This window comes from Betta splendens, chromosome 9 (genome assembly GCF_900634795.4).
Source record: "Betta splendens chromosome 9, fBetSpl5.4, whole genome shotgun sequence".
Classification (NCBI taxonomy): domain Eukaryota; kingdom Metazoa; phylum Chordata; class Actinopteri; order Anabantiformes; family Osphronemidae; genus Betta; species Betta splendens.
The window spans coordinates 19,303,628-19,320,952 of record NC_040889.2 but is presented as its reverse complement, the minus strand read 5'-3'; the positions used below and the strand labels follow the sequence as shown (position 1 = coordinate 19,320,952).

Here is a 17,325-nt window from a genome sequence, read left to right as displayed (position 1 = left end):
CATACAGCTTTCCACATTAGGCCCCGACACTTTCTGGATCTTTTTTCTACCAGACCAATTTGTTCAGTTATTATCTCTGTATATTCATGGACTGACTCCTTCATCTCACCCCAGACTACAAAAGCCATAATAGCATGGATAGCGCCTTTCCCCCGTATGGAGTCAGACCAGCTCCTTCAATCCCAAATGCCATTAGGGCTCCTGAAAAAACAGGAGTTCTGAGAACAGTGTACTTTTGGTCTAAAATGCCTGATTATTTGCCGCCAGCTGGTAATTGATGAAATATGGATTCAAATTGAACTCGAATGTCTTTTCTAGCTTCTGAGTGGTCGTCTTTAAGCCCTTTGTCTTTGTAACATCGTGATGGCTGGCTGCCAGGCTAGGTGACCACCATGATGGCCGTTTGACTGACAGCGCCTCCCCGGCCAGCCAGCGTACGGCCTGGATGGCTGCCTGCCGGGGCGGCTGCTCGGTGCGCTGGCCGCCGTCTGGATAATAGCACAGAGTTTATGTTATTGTCGAGCTCTACTCGACACCCCGAGTGTGTTTAGACGTGCCCTGTAAACGCTGCATGAGAGCGTCCCCTGCATATCGAGGCTCCCATCTAAAAGCCTCCTAAAATAGGCAGAGATGGAGGCTGGGGAAGCGGGGATGCAGCTAACTAGCGGGAGGGAAGGAGCGCTGGGAGGAAAGGTTGAGAGTTCACAGCTGAGTTCAGGCGGGCCCCGGGCTGCCGCGGGCCCCCGGCCAAGGCATAGATTGGGATAAGCTCCTGATGGTTCCACTGTGAAATGGGATCAGAGGAGGGACAGAGGGAGGGATGGAAGGATGGATGGAGGGCTTAGGGGGGGTAACTGTATGAATAGGCCGGAGTTGGCGTTGTGATTTGAAATTGTTTAACAAGCTGCTGTTGGAATATGCAGCAGCGTGTGAACAGAGATGACTTGAGCTACGCGGCGCGAGAACACGCTCGAAGAAACGTCTCTTCACCCCTAATTATTAAGATTGCAGGAATGGAGTGAATTGATTAGGTCCCTAAACACTTACTCGGCTCACGCCAGAGGAACATTGTGGAAATGAAAATGAATAAAAGTTTTGGAATGATGTGATTCTCGTTTTTCGCCGTGTAACCGCTCGAAAAGGAAAAGGTGCGGGAAGACTGGCGACTCGGGGTAAATACAGTATGGGAGGAGTGGAGCAAATTGCCTATTCCGCAGCAGCCGCCGCACTTTCCCTGACTGAGCGCTGATGAAGTTAACCTCGCCGTTACCTCGGCGTGCACGTGCCACAGCTGACCAAAATGTAGGCGTGCCCTGATCCTCTCAGCGGGGGGCGGAGGAAGAGGAGGAGGAAGAGAGAGGCTGCGGAGATAAAGGAGGAGACTTTAGGACGGCGGCGCTTTTCTGATTAATTTCTGGGGCCGTGAACAGTTCAGGGTTCAGTTTTGTGCCGGAGCACAATTGCAAACAAGCGGATGAACCACTTCCACAAATGTTAACAAGAAATGACAGCATGTGGTTATGGACAGGGTTATTAATTAGCTTACTTAAAAGCTTTTGCATGGTCAGCCAGCATTTCTACACGCAATTCAATTAAGTAACTTTAAATTCTGATGATGATTGGCGTTGTGCATGTACACACACTCTACATGAATGTTTTAACACCTCTGTGTGCGTCCACTTTCTGGAAACTCATTACCGGCAAAATCAATGCACAATATTGGTTTATATCGTACGGCTTCTCATCAACCTAAAACCTCATTCTGCCGAGCGGGCAAATGAAAACATATGAACACAAACGCAAACACGCGGATCGATGGGCGGCGAATACAGAGGGCGCGCTCATCCTCGCCATCACCATCCAACGATTGGGAATGTGCGAGAAAAGGCTTTAATTGTACGGGCGCCGGCTCATGTGCGGAGGCATATTTGAGTGAGTGTGTTTGACGTTGAGCTCGCATTTGTCCGTGGCGCTCTTGTGAGCCCCTGTGTGTGGTAGAAAGCGAGCGGTGTTTACAGGCAGGTGTGTGTGATGAAGATATCAAGAGTTCGACTCGGGGCGGGACCGGAATGTTGAGGAGGGGGGGGGTGGGGGTGGGGGGGTGCTCAACAGGCAGAGGAGAGGACGGCGTGTGCCTAAAATACACACACACACACACACACACACACACACACACACACACACACACACACACACACACACACACACACCTCGCCGTGGCCTCTGCTCCTACTGTATGTGTGGCACGCATGCTTTAAAGGCAGCGCTACGAGGCACCGTCTGCCTGGGGAATTCTCCGCTGCACATTCCTCCCTCGCTCCCCTGCTCTCTTCCCTAACTTTGACTCCGCCGAAACCCTGAAACAACTTTTCGCGTGCGCAGCCTTCCCACAGAAGTGACTCACCCCCCGCCCCCCCGCCTCCCTTCTCCTATAGCTTCCTCTCCCCCTCCCGCAACAGTCGAGCAGGAGATGCACTAAACCCCGTGCTCAAAAGTGATCAATTTTTAATTTCTCAACACTTTTTCATGTTGTGTCAGGCAGAGATGTCAGCAAACAGGAGCCCTGGGGAGGGAGGGGGAGGGAGGGGTGGGGGCGGCGGGTAAGGGAATGAGCAGCGTATACGAGCCAGAAGAACTACGAGAGCAGGAGGAGGAATCAGATCATCTTTGCAATAGTAATGAATTAATTGAATGAAGTATTTCTTGTAACTGCTAAAGTAATCGTGCTGATTCCTCTCTGCTAAAGCGGCGACGGGCCCGTTTTCATCCCAAACTGGTTGGGTGGACCGGTGACACGGGCGGTGAAAATGAGCAGAAAATCGAAGTGTTCCATATCAAGGAATATTTTTACTGCTGCTAATGTGACTTAAATACCTTGTTCCACAGCTGAGTGGGCTAGCACCTGCTACAAACAGCAGCTAGCCTATTACAGCTCAGCACAGAGCTGTCGCTAATTTTCTGATTCAATTAGCATGCCTCAGAGCTTTCCAGTCTAATTGCCAACTACTTCACAGTTACCTCTCTGATTAATCGCTGCCCATCTGCAGGCCGTTGTGCGCAGAACTTGGTGGAACAAATTTGTGTTTTCTCGAATATCAGCTGCACCACTCGAGGAGGCGTTGAAGTCGCAAATGCCCACTGAGGAGCTCTGATGTCTGGGCCTGGAGTTTCCGACGGCCACGTCCAGGCAGAGTGGCTGCTGCTACAGTTGACTCAAAAGCACCCTGCTGTCACGTTCACTGTTAACAGTTGCATATCTTATATCACTCACCCTCTGTTAGATCAGATTTTGAAGCCATACACCTGCAGCCCTGGAAGCCCTCAGGCAGTCTCAGGGCAACTACACTGGCTGACTGTTGTTGGCCCAGTACTCCATTTTTGCTATCCTCCCTCAGCCGGAGGGATCAGGACAGTCAAGTCTAGACCTAGAGGTCACAACCCTCATCAGGACCAGAAGACCCATCACCCCTCCCACCCAACCAGATCAATACATCTGTGTTGTCTGGGCTGCTGGCCAGTGTTTGCTTGCGTTGACCTCGGGAGCCCGTGAGGAGTAACATAGGAAAAATGACAGCAGAAACAGAGGAAAGCACGGCAGAGAAGACGAGGGCACATAAGTAGACAAGCAGCGGAGGGGAGGGCAGAGACGCTGCCATCAAAGGAAGAGAAGAGGGTTAGGTGAGAGAAAGGCTAGAGTGATGATGAGGGGAGGGCAATAACAAGTGCTTGAGAGAAAGCAAGTACACCAATATCAAAGAAAAGCAGAGGAGCAAAGGTGAGCAGAGAGCTTTGACAAGAGAGGGGGAAAAGTGCAGGAAGATGGTTAAAGGAGTGTAGCTGGGGTCAGGGGTACGAGCGAGGTATCTCAGGTTATCACAGCAGCCCGTCAGCTACAGACTTCCAGCCATCACAGCCTGGCCATGTTGCTCTCGATCCCACACAATCCCCATCTCTATTCTCCAACCCGGCCCTATTGACAAATCTAAAACCAAGGTCACAGCAGTGTTTACACAGCCTTTAGCCCAAATTACATCATCCAAGCGCCGGCCCAACGGATGCATCACACTGTCGCTGCGAGTAAATGACCTGGCAGGCTGCCGTCCCGCTGAAAGAGGAGAGGCAGCGGCGGAGAGGGAACAGGCGAAAACCGCGGGGGTGGGAGGAGGTGGAGCCGCACGGAGAGGATACGTTTAGATTTCAAAAATGAGAAAAAGAAGCAGCGCAGGAGGAAAGTGGGTATTTAGTTTATGCCTGTCACAAAGATGCCCCTGAACATGTGCAGTATACACAACATTATTGCCCTAGTGACAGTTTTCCCCCTCGTGAGTCTACTCAGCCACTAAACAACAGGGGAGCATAATGCATATTGTTGTGGGCTTCCAATAATGATGCATAACCCGGTGGCTGCACAGGAATATAATACCAATATGTCAGGTCTCTGATTTGGCCACAATTTGCATGGTTATAATAGCTTATCGACTGGCTCAAGGTTGAGCTGGGCCAGGCGGCGTCGCTGTAATGACTGTCTGTGTGCCTCCGACAGTTTATTTCAAGCTTCTGTGGCTCAGTCACCCGGCCTCCTATCTCGTCAATACCCAATCTTGATCCCGCTATCCGCATCCTGACAAAGTCTGCACAAACATCTATCCCGCGACCGCCAACGACGTCGCCCCCCGATTTCCTTCATCCTCTCGAACCCTCCGGTTTCTCCCCCCCCTCTTTTTCTTTCTCCGTGAATTATTCCTGTATCATAAGAGCTTTTCCCAAAGAGATCAATACAGGTGCTATTCATTAGACCTCCTAAAATATGCTTGCCTGCAAGCATTCGTTCACGCAACAGCAATCTATCCTCCCCAGGCTGGCCGCCCGCCATGCCAACAAGTGGGCTCCAGAGGCCTTTGAAATTAAAATTATAGATTTAGATTTAAAAAAAAAAACATAACAAATCAAATAGGATGGCGGTCAACATTTTCATAAAAATATTAAAACTGTACCATTCAAAGCTACGGTGATCATAAATATTTTATTTTTAGTTTCTGTATTTTTATTAAATGATGAACTCCTCCCTGATGAAGTCCACTGAGGTCGACTCAACTCAGCTATTAGAAGTCTGTGGACTGTAAACCTCTGCTCTGCTCTTACAGCATTTTGTTTGATAATTAGCAGGATATAACCTTAACATTACACCTCAGTTTAAATAAAGCTGCCACCTCCCTTTCGGTTTCTCGTATGTAGGTGTAATGCACAGTACAAGCAAAATATGGTAAGAAAAGAGAAGGGCCACAGTAAAAAGGAAAGAAAACAACATAATAGCTGCTGTCAGGCAGAGGTCCATCATCATGGAGTAATGCTTGAGTTTGTCACTACAGTAGAAGCCCTTTTCTTCCCAACAGACTAGAGCACTTGACAGTGTGACTGCTCCAGCACTAACATTCTGTGAGTCGGTGTCAAGGGCGCTGTCTTAAAAGAAAAGTGCTAAAGTGCAGGGAAAGCAGGTCACACAACACGCGAAAGCCTGTGATCCCCGCTCAGTCCGTCTTCTGCCACGAGGGCCGAGATCGTATCACTTCATCAAGTCGATGACATATTTACTTGTACAACACGCAACAGTCACTCTTTTGCAAAGAATATCTGAGCCAATGTGCGATTTAAATCAACTAAATAAAAAGTATGAGAACAAAAAGTATGTTTAAAGTCGCAATGTTCGAACTAAATGTTCACCGACTTTAGAGGTTCACGGAAAAATGACTGCAAGAATCATTAGACTGTTTTTTCACATTCAGTTAGCGGCTCCTCCTCTGTCATCTATTACATTTAAGTACTGACTTCAAGTTTCTGCTGCCACTCATATGAGACCCTTTAGTTGAACATAACTCTGATGTTTGACAGAAACAAATTAATGGGAAAAACCCATCTTTATTTTTTGGTTGTTACAATAATTTTCCTTTGATCTAGAGGTGAATAATAGGTTGCCTTGTCTTTAAAAGGCAAAACCTAAAACGCATCCCACACGTTTTGTGATCACAAACCTCGCTCGCTGCGTTGACAAATCAATTCTGAAACTGCGCTTTTTTTCTTGGCTGCTATGAAGTCATTTCTTGGACACAAAGAGGAGGAGGAGGGAGGTTAGAGGAGGAAGAAAAGGAGGACTCAAAGGGGGTGGTGCAAACAGGCAGCAGTGGTCCCCGGTCGAGAGGTCAGAGTGGAGGCGGCGTGGCCGTGCCCACTGTGGGCGCTCAGCTGGAACTGAGCGCGGACGCTGAGACGCCAGCGACTGGAGCGGTGCCAAGGACCTCTCACCCCGCGGAGCTCCTTTTGCCCGATACTCAACAATGAGCGGGAACCCACGTCCCCACCTGCTCCCGACTCCCCTCCATCGCAGCCCCCCAGCGCATTTCACTTTCATTCAGCCACTGGGCTTAACATATTCATTAAGGCGAGCGCTGCGGTGGCAGGAAAGAGAGTGCAGCGCGGAGGAGCGAACTCTGGGGCCGCGACAGCGATGTTACCCACGCGATCCCGCGCAGTTTGTACTTCAACGCGCCGGCGGACGATGGGGTGGTCGCGGCCGTGTGCGTTCGTGCGGGACCACCCTCTCTGGAGTGTGTGGGAGAGACAATGGGACCAGTGAGCCCGTCCAAACAGCTGTGAGTGACACACACGCGTACGCGTGCACGTGCACACGCGCGCCATCTGTGAACCCTAGCACATGACAGAGAAAATAGGATTACAGTGCAGAGGAAGACAAGGCCGAGGATCCAAACACCATAATATCATTTCCAAGAAGGGCCCGGGCCGCGGCAGGTGCGGGTGAGCCGGGGTCAAGGGTTTAGCGGAGGCCGGAGTTCAGCTGGTCAGACCTGCAGCGCGCGCGGCGCTGCAACGGCCGCTTGGTTTGTGCATTACAGCTTAGCTCGTGTTTTCCCAAAACAAGAAACGGAAAGTAGGCCAGGATTCAAGAGATGAAAAAAAAAAAAAAAAAATGGCCACAAATAGCGCAACGGATAAATGAAACGCACCAAAGTTCACACAGTTCAGACGTTATTTGCAGCACGACTGCGTTCATTTGAACTCCTTAGAGACCGGAACTATTGGGAAGATATGACTGGATCTCTAAGAACATATAGAAATCCAGTATTACAAATCATTGTATATGTGTATGTGGCATTTTCATTTTGAGCTCACATGTTACAACAGTCTGTATATCCACAATGACTTTAAGATTAAAGTCTGCTTCATGTCTATGTTTATGTGGCAGTTTTATCCCTGTGAGAAGGTTGGAGAGCGACATTAGACCTACAGTAAACCTTTGGACACGGCGAGTGTCAGCTACGATTAGACTCTAAGATTAAAAGAAACATTTTCACATCAATTTATTATCTTGTGATTTATCCACTAATATTCAATATATTAAACGAGATTATGGCATTACAGGATTAGAGGTCTTTTTAGGAATCTGAAATGAAGGCACAGTGACCTCCACATGCAACCATATAGACACATACGGTATGTAGATAAATACAGAATATACGTAAATCTCTGCATATATGAGAGATTACAAGTTTAATTTTTGAGAATTTGATTACAAAACCAGATTCCCTCTCATCCTCCATATCCCTGTTGATAGGTTCGAGGGAAGGTGGACAGCGGAGCCGGTCTGGCAGAGGAATGCGAGGCACGGATTTAGGACGTTGGCGAACATCTAAGTCAGACGTGTCATCATCTGTGAGACCGCTTTTCTGAGTTACGCTGGTTCGACAGGACGTGAATGGGAATTACTGAGACAATCCAATATGAACACATCCACCGCGGCCCACAGGAGCCAGTCTGACATGTGACTGGGTGTGACACCTCGGGGTCAAAGGTCAACACAGATTTCAGCAAATCTGAGCAGGCACAGCATGAGCTTATACTCGGGGAGAGGAGGGGGCATGGCTTGGCCTCCAACCTTTACCCGCTAAGACCCTTGAAGTTTTTTGCCATGACCGAGACTTGACTTCTTCATCTGGGCTGTTAGCTATACTAATTACTGCCTGATAGCTGTCTGGTGCCAAACGCAACTCACCTGCCCCCGACTGCCGATGCCAACCTCACTTAGTGCCCGCGAAGTGTTTCAGACACAGAGTGGGAGCTCCTGCCTCTCGTCTGCTCTGGAAACCTCCTCTCTTTTGTTTAGGGTTTTGTTATCTGGCCACATGTTGTTCAGTGAGCTGAGTTGGGGGCAAAGGGGAGCTGCACCATTGGAACATCAGAAGGTCAGCTGGCATGCACTCTGAAGGAAAAAAGCATCTCGGAGGCCAAACAAAAGGAGATTAAAATGGCTCCAAAGAAAGATCTGGAACCGGTGCCTCCAAATACTGACCCCGTCATGTTTGCATCTCAAGGGTAGACACAAGACACAAAATGGCTCCTCTGCCGTTTGGGATGCTTTTAAAGGTCAAAACAGAGTGGAGGCAGTCACACGTAGGCCTAGAACAGCATTTAGATGAACAAAGAAATAAAATGTATTACCTCTACACTCCAGGGGCGTGTGGAAACACTGTGGGGCCTTCACTACCTGGTCTGTGTGTCCACCACTTGGCCTTAGACCCGTTTCTCAGCCCTCTGAGCCACTCCCTCATCTCATCTCAGCGACAGCAACATCACAATAACAGTTAGCCATATCTGCACGGCCAGAGCTGGATCAGACTGCTGCCAGTTTGTTTGTGACTATCAGCACGTGGTGTGTGTGCCTACATGTGTAGGGCTATCTCTGAGCGTGTCCACATGCACGTGGACATACAGGTTGTGTGTGTGTGTGTGTGTGTACGAAGAAGTGGCCTGTCCACTGTGATTAGATAAGAGGCAGGCCCTGCAGTAGGCGGACATGCTGGATGACCAGAACAAAGATGCAGAGGGAAGAAAGGAGTGGTGTTTTTTCCGCTGGCTCTGTAGTTTATCCCTGAGAGGCTCGCAGAGGTGATAACCAGCCTGTCTCTAGGTCACGCTGATAACAAGTCTGCACACACTACATTCTTCTTGGGAGGATATACACAGTGTAGGTGAGCGTGTGGATGTGCAGGAGCACATGCACACACATCGTCACCTACGTATGGGACGCACACAACCGCATTGTTTAACACATCCTGTCGCAGATGACACGCAGAGCCCCGGGGGAGTTACACAAGCTTGACGGTGACAGGATAGACTCGGTGATAGACAACATATACGGAAATGACATGAGAACACCAGTGGCAAGAGCTTCATGGTGGAGACAGTATATGCACAACACAGAAGAAGAAGAGTCCCAGCATGAGCTAGTTAGAAAGGAAATATGTCATCACAGTACGAGAGGCCACAGATTACGAAAATTAAACAGAGCGAGAAGTGAGACCAACATACATCACAATTACACTCATTAAAAATCAAAGAAAATATTGCCCATAAATTGATACGAGGGTAAAATGCCCCCACTTAAGAACACTGTCTCAGTAAAGCACACCAAGCTGCACTGCGTACCACACATATCGTAGCTTTGATTCAGTGGCAGGCCGTTTTCAAAGCCCCACGAATCAGCTGACGCACAGGTCAGAGGTCGCCTGGAGTCGCCCAGCGCAGTGACAGGCCAGCGACAGTCGGAGGATGTTGGTGGATAAACAAGAAAAGCAGGAAATGAGGGCTGAGGATTAGAAGCCATAGCATCAGTGAGGAATCAGTGCAGCCTATCTCATTACTCACAGGCACAATAAGCACAACAAGTCTCCATGCACTTTATAATTGCTGCTTCCTAGGCCACAAACAAGCTGTGTTTATTACCCGTTTCTACTCCTTGGTGCTTTCACTGTGGGGGAAAAAAAAATATCATCCTCTAATTGCCACATTTCTCTAAAACTAGCGCACCTCGGTTCCACGGACGGTTTGTCTTCTGTCCTAGAGATGGCTGGTTAATAAAGTTTTTATCTGTCAATGTGAAGCACAGGGGAGGATCCAAGGTCACCGCTGCGTTCTTAAAAACTGCCTGCTTGTAGAATATACTTCACTTTGTTTACATAATTGTAAGAATAAGATACAATTTTCTTTCCTCAGCAATAAAGACAAATATTCTAATTTGATGCTGATTATGACTCAAAGACTTTCAAGGATGATGATTTTATTCTTTATTTTCTAATCACCTCTTTGGCAATTATGTGCATTTCAAAGATATTCTCACAGTTTCCATGTTTGTTCTTTTCTTTTATTTTAGAAAAATGACACCAAATGTGCATTTAATTACAAGCTAATTGTGCAGAAAAGACCAGTGGGGAAAACTGCTGCCACAATATTTCTAAAGGGTTTTCCTAAACATCAGCCGTGGGTTTAAACTAACAGGAGAACATTTAAACCCATTGCTCTTGCACATTTGCTGTCTTCACACACAAACACACTGACATACTAAATTGACTGGCTTTTCCAGATGTTGCATCTCAGCAGGGGTCTTTAATCCAGCAGCTGGGCATGCAGCACGTGTGTATGCGCGTGTTAAACTGCATTAAACAGCTAAAGCCTCCGAATTGCCCTAAAGAACCCATAACAATAACAAGCTCAATTAAAAAAGACACAAGTAACAAGTCCAGCACTAAAAAAGCTCAGCAGAGTTTAAAAAATGGTTGAAGCGAGCACTAAACTAATTTAAAGTAAGGTCCAAGCGGATTCTGTTTTCAAAGCAATGTAATCACAGCATCTGTATTGACACTGATTCACTAAGCACTTCTATATTACATCACCAACAAGATTTTAGCCTAAAAGTGAAAAGGAATTCCTGCAAAATTGACTACATTTAAAACGCAATAAAATAAAAAACTAAAAACAGGGAAAATGTCATGTTGGTCAACATCAGTAGAGCAAAAGTGGCGGTGGTGATGTGAGGTTTTCCAATCTTCTCATCTTCTCGTAGATAAGATCAATGTCACTAATAATGATGAGATTAAGCTGCTACATGGACTGTGACACTTGTTGGCTGGCAACTCAGGCCTGTTAATGAGGGCACAGCGAAAGTGCGGGTCCTAATGCTAGATGTGGTTGGGATTTTCTGTGCCCCACTGAGGCTTATTGGATTAATTCCACAACAGGGAAATGCACCGAAAACCAGCCTACAGCCACAACTTGTGATGTTATTATGCCGTTTCCTGCTATTGGACCCGTGCAAGAGCAGCTTGAACGCCACACAGTCGCAGACGAACAGGAATTTTACGTCCAGCCTCATCTTTATACTTAATCCTGTTGATGCCGCAGCCATCAGATGAGGTACATGCCCAGTTTGTGTGTTCTTTTCTAAGTAGTTTGCCACATGTCGAGGTCAGAGGTAAAGGCTGGGCTGATTAGAGCCTATACCAAGTCAATGAGAAGAGGCCATATGGGCAAATGAGATCCATGTCCGTGAAGCACTAATCTGGAGATGCCCTCTCTGTGACCACGGATGGACACTACCCACAGCAGTTAAGAGGCTTGGGGATTCAAGAGCAGCCTGTGGCCTTCTCTACTGTACCCAGTACATTAGCTCCCCCATTTGACCCTGGAGCCAAAGAGGAAGGAGCCCGAGAGCACAAAAAAGAGATTAAACAAACACAGTAAACAAACACAGAGCTCTTTATCACTGTGTTGGTGACGGTCAGGTAATTCCTATAAATGGATCCCTAAATATTTTTCACCAAACCAAACCTGAGGACACATTTAGGCTTTTACTTTTCAAACCGGCTGTGATAAGATGCAGCATAATAAAAAAAAGGAAATAATGTCTATAGAAAGATGACAACTACTGCAACAAAATATGGAATAAAATGCTGGGTGCTATCTATAAAACAAGGTAAAAAAAAAACATGGTATGAGAAAAAAAATAAATGCGGAGATAAAAGGGAGGAGGGGGTATTTATTAGAGGTTCTGTCCCAGTGATTGGCTGCGAGGCGGGTAGCAGAAGGACAAATGGACAAATCTGAGGAGCTAATAAGAGAGAATACAGAAAGGCCCTCATGGGCAAATCTGGCACTAAGATGATAATGAGATTATAAAACCACACTATATTGCAGCAAATTGTATAAGTGTTTCATTGAACCTTGTTGAACTTTCATTTATGCATGCCAGGCTCTTTCCCTTTTTGTCTCTCCCCTTTCTTCTTTACCCCGGGATGAAGGCTGGAGTGTGAGGAAGGAGGAGAGGATAAAATGCCTCCTGGATAGAGTTTACCTAGTGCAGGGGGTGAACCGAAGACCACAGACTGGGCTCTGCAGACGCTGCTAGTTAGCATAATCACAATAGCCCCAACTGTTAAAGTGCTCTGCATAGGAGACGTGATTAGAAATCGCACTTTGCCTCTCGTCAGCATGAAAATGTCACACGGGCCTCCGTTGCTACGTTAACAATTTCTTGCCTCACTTTCAACAAAGCTGCACGAGCTGATGGACTGGTGAGGTTGTTTTGGTGCTGTGGTGTAGCCGTAAATGCTATGCACGATCAACACTGATGCAGACTGGCAAATTTAACGCTAAACGTTCATGAGTGCCCCATCACCGATGAAGAATTAAAAAGTGGCCTGGTTTGACAAATGCAATTATTAGCTGGATGTATTGATCGACTTCATTTCCTTCCGTTCGTCAATTAAAACAAACAAACAAACGAACCTGCAGCGTCTTTTATTGACTTTGTCGGCGCATCTTTGATTGTGACCCGAGTGAAGATACAAGTCGGAAAGAAAGGAAGAAAAGCAGCGGAGCAGATCAATAAAAAGACCTGTCAGTTGCCTCGAATTAAATCAAAAGGATGAAATCAAAGACTTTGATTCAAAGGAGATGTCCCCGTGAGAGCGTCACCTACATGACAGCACACAGTGCCCTGTCACTGTGGGACAATGCTGTGACCTGACAGTGGACTGGAGGCAGCCTGGGACTCAAGACACAAGACGCTCGACTTCAAACCAGGAGGTCTGACAGCCATTCTTACACAGAATGCTGGCAGAAATACATTGTGCCATGCCTTCAGCCAATCTGCGGTCAGATTTAGCCATATAGGACTCCAGGCCCGTCCACACTGACAAATACAGTAGCTTAGGTATTTCATATACACCTTAAACGCTCCAAAATCTAGAAATGCCTCCAAATCAGATCAACATAGACATAAAAAGTAAAGGACACCAAATCTAAGCCTGAAGATATTCTTTACAGTCTGGTTTGCTCATATTCTCTGTTTATCTCTTATACACCAGACTCTTGACGATGAGCCAAGGTGCCACTACAGCCAAAGCAGCTGACACTTAAATACATTGCGATCTGTATTTTATACAAAAGAGTCTGGCACCGTCAGCGATTCACCTCACGTGTGCTTCACTATATAACACAGTCTATACGTCGCCTTGAACTCCACCAAGACGGATGATCTTAAGTCTATAGCTGCGTTCTTTATGTACATTTCCTTAGGCCTCAGGTTAAGGTTAAGGGCTGCTGTATTTAAACAAGCAGCACTGAGGGCGCCTGTGCATCCTAACCTCGCTGGCAGTAGTTATACATAGCTAGTTACGGCTTTCATTTCATACCCATCGCTCTTCTTCCTACACAACGCTCTACCAGCTGTGCGCGGCTCAACGCCGTTTTCAATTTTCTTTATTGAGCACAAGTATAATCAACATGAAAGAGCTTGATAGTTATCCTGACGTTTTTTCTATAGCCGCCCAAAAACAATGCCTTTTAATTTGAAAGGTGTTTTGTTAGCCTGTCAAAGAAGGCCTCCAGTTTCTCGAGGCAAATACACCGACTACTGTACAGCCCACAGCCAAACAGACTCATTGTCTGCTTCAACCTTCAGTTTGAGATTCCCAGTTCCTGTTAAATGCACCTGTTCGTATATACTGTATCTCGAGAAACACTGCTGGTGATTGTAAAATCAAGATGCTTTTCCGTTGGCAACACTGGAGGAAAACGAGTGAAAATCTGCTGAAGCCAGCGCACCAGTGAGGCATATGTAGCCTCTGCCAGTAAACACAGAACACAAATCACAAAAGTCCATAAGAAGGAAAAAAGAGAATAAGTAAAGAGATGCGTGCATTGTTATGGCGTGTGCTCGACCCTTCTCCCAGCGAGGACTCCTGCCTGACAGCCTCTCTCAGCTGTGTGCCTTCAATACAAACCTATCACTGCTGCCCGGCCACATGTGGAGTAACCCCAGGCCAGAGAGCCGACCCAAATCCATGAACTATCAGATCATGATATTAAAATATAATCAGAGCACAATGCAACTTTGTTTTAACGAGTCAGCACATTAAATGCACTTTTTGAAACCAATCTCCACACATGGGAGTCAGCGTTTTCCACACCAGTATGATGTGGTCTGTCACTGAGGCGACCCAGACAATAGCCTGACATTACCTCAGTGAATTCAGGCCAGAGGTTAAGTTTTGGTTCATCGGAGTTTACCTGTTTCCTGTAACACTAGTGCAGCGTGCGCCGGTCAGACTAAGAAAACACTGGAACACACGCACACACACACCTTCATGTGATCCTCCATAGAGGCAGCGGACGTCCGCCTTACCAAGCTGAGAAAACAGTGGGTGGAGGGGGGCGAGGTCAATTTGAACGGGCCCAGGTTTCCTATTGACAGACTTAAATCACAGCGGCATCAATCAGGTCCCGCGTGTGCGTGTGTGTGCGTGCGGTCAAAGAGGTGCGGACAGCCAGCGCCGTTTCACGGTCGGCAGTGCGTGGACCGGGGAGCTGAGGGACACAGTCAGGCTGCACCTACAGCGCGTGCACATCTGCACGCGACGTCTCGCTACATTAACGGCTCCGAGGCCCCGACGCACTGCACGAGCGTGGGGTGAAGAAGAAAAGCAGCGCGACCTCCCGCGACCTTGCGCCGGGGCCGGTTACTAATCGCTTTCACGTTGCTGCATCACTTTTGAAGCCATTTCACTGCTATTATTACTCCAGAAAATTAGGGTCAATAGAAAAAAAGGCTTTCAGTGGAAGCCCCACCTCCACTTCGAGGAAAGCTACTGTAGCAGAAGAGGGACAAGGTGGGCGCTAAAAACAATGTGGTGCATTTATGTTGTGAAGGAAAGTGAAAGTGAGCCGCTTTCTGCAGTCCATTAGGGTTAATTATAGCCTTGTGTTAGGATGCTTGTAACAGAGCGGGGTTGGTAATTAAAGTACAGGTAAGACATTAACTTACTTTTGTTAGCCATTAATCAGTGTTTACCTACGGAGAGCTCCCCCTTTGTAATTAATAATCAGCTTGGACAATGAGTAATCACCCAGGAGGAAGTTGTGTGTGTGTGCACGTGGGTGTGCGTCCGCTCGTGTGTGTGGCGCTATTAGAAAAATGGGTTTTCCCACCTCTCAAACGGCGTCTTTACTCATCAAACAACTGGTCATCCATCTCACCACAGAAAAGTCAATAGAGGCAGACCGTGCGAGGGAAACAGCCCGAGCGACTGTCTGCTCATCCGCCTGTTTCGTGTCACCTCCATCCACTCCACTTCATCCGCTCCGGTGTGAATTTTACTCCTGGCATCTGTGTGGAATGATTCTATCTTGGGAAAGCCTCAGCTAGTACCCCACTTAACCAGAGCCCCACTCCACAACTCACTACTCTCTCAGGCTTACAGCTACTCCACAGCACACACACACACACGCACACGCACACATGCACACACACACACGCACACACACACACACACACACGCACACACGCACACACACACACACACACACACACACACACACACACACACACACACACACACACACACACACACACACACACACACACACACAGATGGAGCTTTTCCAGTAGGAGATTTGTTCCACTTTATCTGCATTTTACCCCGTGTTCAGTGTGCTTCTAACTGATAAAATTCTGCCTGTGTGCCAGGCCACTGCCAAACGCCAGAGCAATGACCTTCTTGGGGGAACAAATTCCTTTTGCAAGACGGATGAAAGAATACAGGGAAATGAAGAAAGACAATAGGAAAAAAAAACACTAACAAATGAAAGGGGGGGAAGCGAGCCAGTCAAAAGCGAAGGGAACGGATCCAGGTTTTATCACATTTAAAACAAGACATGGAGATGTTAGCGAACACCCCTGCTATGCGTCATCCTCCCTCCTCTCCCCCCCCCCCGGGTCCTTCCAGCCCTGTCAGAGTGCCACGCTGGTACACCGGTGTTGCTTCACAGATGATTAGGATAAACAGACAAGCGCTGCCTCCACTTCTCCCTGCCGCGTTCTGCCAAGAGTCTACCAACATGGCAAACACAATCATCATATCATCACCGCGCCACACAGCGAGGCGGGACGCGAGCAGAGGACGCTCCCATCACGCTGCCTGACCGGTCCCAGTGCCCGTGTCTGCGCGCACGTCCAAAACATTTGCACCTTCAGGCGTTCCGGCGTTGGAGCGCGTCTAAACGCATGCCATCCTCCGCGGCCGCCATGACGCCCGGGTTCTGGCTCAGTCTGGCTGCACACGCGGCGGTTCACGCTGATGCATGTGCCTGTCGGCGTGTGTGTGTGTGTGTGTGTGTGTGTGTGTGTGTGTGTGTGTGTGTGTGTGTGTGTGTGTGTGTGAACACAGATTCACCAGCCTGCGCTCTGCTGCCGAGACACCTCGCGGTCAAACCCGATGACTCCCACCTACGGACGGACGGAAGAATGCATGCGCGCCGTTGCCGTGGCAACGCCGACAACAGCAGAAGAGGCGACGGCGTGCGTGTTGATGGAAGTGCCGGGGCCGCCGTGCCCTGACAGCCGTCCCTCAACCCCGTCACCTCTGCTGCCCCGCCGTGACTCTCCCCACAATGGCCGCCGCCGGCGAACCTGCGGCGCTGCCAAGGACACAAAGACGACGCCGTCAACCTTTGACATCAGAAGCCGCCACCAAAAGACCAAAGACAAGCTGAGTTGGCAGCTCCGTTAGCGGAGCAGAGATTCGGATCTTTTCAGCGCCGTTAAAGTGGCAAGAGTCAATAGAGCATGAGTCAATAGTGCGCGCATGTAGATGGACGCCGTGTCAAACAGGTCGAAATTAGGACAATGTCAAGCGCGCCGGCAGCTCCAGCGCCCACACTTTGACATCTTGGCTCAAAGGCTGCTGCCTTTTGGCCCGCGGCCGCCGCCGAGGAAAGACGTGGAACATCAAGGTAAAAACCTGACATTTCAACATGAAATACAGTTTGGGGTTTTGCATTGAAGGCTAGATGACATTTCAAGAAGCTGATTCACTGGTAGATGTTAAGGCCACCCACCCACACGGCTCCGAGTGGAACATGGTGTTTCAGCGGCTGAGATGAGATAGCAGTGTTGGAGATGTATTCACTGACATGTGG

At 48.1% G+C, this 17,325-nt stretch overlaps 1 protein-coding gene across 9 annotated transcripts in view; it reads right to left on the bottom strand.

Annotated features, from left to right (window-relative positions):
• fam172a (family with sequence similarity 172 member A) overlaps positions 1-17,325 on the bottom strand; it is a 116,843-nt gene that overhangs the window by 17,290 nt on the left and 82,228 nt on the right. For 6 of the 9 annotated variants that reach the window (XR_008695526.1, XR_008695524.1, XR_008695528.1 and 3 more), the window contains one exon: positions 16,581-16,824. The exons of the other annotated variants lie outside the window; for them this stretch is intronic. The gene's annotated coding sequence lies outside the window, so the exon portion shown is untranslated. The remainder of the gene's footprint in view (positions 1-16,580; positions 16,825-17,325) is intronic. 9 annotated transcript variants of the gene reach the window in all.